A 2,383-nucleotide genomic window follows, 5' to 3' on the forward strand; every position below is an offset into this window, starting at 1 on the left:
GTTGTCTTTTTTTCAGTATCTTTTTGAGACCTTTGCCAAAACCCAAGTAGTCTTAGTTCTACTAATTTATGTGAATGTCCCCTGTTCTTCTCCACTAGTTGGAAGGTCTGTTTTTTGTACCAGCATCTGATCTTCACCATGACTACAGTGTAATTTGATATCAGTACATAAGGTATCTCCAATATTGCTTTGTCTGTTTGAAGTGTTTCATCTATATGAACTTGAGGATTTCTTCATAATTCTATGAAGAATGTCACGGGAGATTACATTGAATCTGTCAATTACTTTCCATATTATAGAAATTTTCAAAATAGGTGTCCTTAAAGGTGCTTCAGGCATCTAATGTCCTATTCGAGTACTTTATTAAGTTATTTAAAGAGTTCACATTAGTTATCTTCCATTGCTAGGTTTTTTAGCTGGACTTTTGACTACTTTGTGTGTTCCTTTTCCTTTCAAGTTCTCCTCCCCTCTTTTTCCACCCTTTCAATCCTCTAACATTAGGTAAAAAAGAAGGATAAAGGGAGGGAAAGGATGGGGAGAGAAAGAGAGAGAGGGGAGAGAGAGAGAGCGAGAGAGAGAGAGAGAGAGAGAGAGAGAGAGAGAGAGAATCTATCTGCAGCTGTCAAAATCACACCTGTGTTAGAGCACTAGGCAAATCATAGTCAGCTGCTGTGGATAATCTGAGGCAGCCCATATCCCACATCTGGAATTGAAAGAAAAGAGATTCTTATAATATTTATGTTTGCAAAAAACTAAAATTCTTACTGCAAGGTTTAGTCTTTGATGTCTTACTTTTATATTTGTTTATTATTCATATATTGATTTAATTTATTTCTGTGCTTAAGTTCTAGGGACCACATATATGCCATTGTCCTTGATAAGCAGATAGATTTTTTGATTGTCTAATTTGGTTTGGTTTGCTTGTCTGTTGCTATTGTTAATTTTTAATGAACTATTCATCTTAATCCCTTTGCTGAAAAGTGCATTATTGATTTGTAGAAAAGCTACTGACTATTATTTAATGATTTTTTTATCCTACTTAGACAAAAGTGGTTATCAGTTATTAGAGATGTGGTGGCATCCTAGGGTTCTTTTAATAAAATGATCATGTCATCCCCCAAGGTCATTTAAAATTTCCTTTCCTCTTTACATCTCTCTTTATATATGTCTTTTATTATCTAGATAAGATGGATCACGTTATGAAATAAGAGTGAAGAGTTTGTGGACATATATCTTCTTCCGTGTTGCAAAGACATGCTCAATATCATTTAGTATAATATTGGCTTTGGTTCTGTCATAAGCAATATGTAATCTTTACATTTGTATTTCTATATAAATATCATTGTTTCAGCAGCCATTTGTTGAAGATGCTATCATTTTTCAGTGTACTTTTGACACTTGCAGTGCATTTCTACAACACTTAATTTCTTTAGAATTTTTATCCTAAAGGCATGTTACGTTTCATGAAAAGTCTTCCTGCATTCATAGAGATGATTATGTGATTTCTACACTTAATTCTAATTATATGCTGTACTACCCTGACCCATTGATATAGGTTGAACAAACTTTGCATCTCGGGGAGGAACCCAACATGTTGGTGAAGGGCAATTATAATGTGTTCTTGAGTTAAATTTCCAGGTATTTTGTTCTGAAGCTCTTTTTCTATATTCATCAGAGAAGTTGGATTATAGATACTGTATTTTTGTTGTGCCCTTATCAATCTTTGGTTTGATAATAACACTGACTTTGAATAGATAGTTAAAGAGGGTCCCTTCTCTTTCTATTTTGTGAAACAGTTCTTTTATTTTGTACATATTCCTTCATTTTAATTTATTCTCTTGTGAGCCTCATGTGTGAGTACTAAATTTCCATTATTCCCTTTCTTTCCAATCTTTAAATTCATGATCTTTTGTTCTTTAATTATTATCGTCACATATATGTGTGTGTAAATTTATAAATAAAACATGCTGAGTTCATTCAGTGTTGCTCATATGTATATGTGTTTGGGCTGACCATTTGGAATTATATCAGGTGATCCATCCCGGGAGAAGGCTTATTCCTGTGGAAAAGGTTTAAGAAGCATTACTTTTCTTCTCTTCTGAAGGTAAGCAGTAATTACCTTCAGGTCTTACCATTCTCTTTACAATATGACATCTAATTGCCTGTCTCATTGCCTGTTGTTAACCTATTTGAGCTATTTACATCTTCTTGATTTAATTTCAGGAGAGCAGATGTGTTTAGAGTTTTATCCATTTCTTATTGTATTTTCATTTTCTAAGGGGATATAAGTAAGTTTGCTGGATATTTCCTCTCTAATGAAACTTGGCATTTTACTAGAGATTGTTAGAGCACTTCTCTTCATTTCTACTCTTTTCTATTTTGG

The sequence above is a fragment of the Apodemus sylvaticus genome, chromosome 7, assembly GCF_947179515.1.
Source record: "Apodemus sylvaticus chromosome 7, mApoSyl1.1, whole genome shotgun sequence".
In the NCBI taxonomy this organism is placed as follows: domain Eukaryota; kingdom Metazoa; phylum Chordata; class Mammalia; order Rodentia; family Muridae; genus Apodemus; species Apodemus sylvaticus.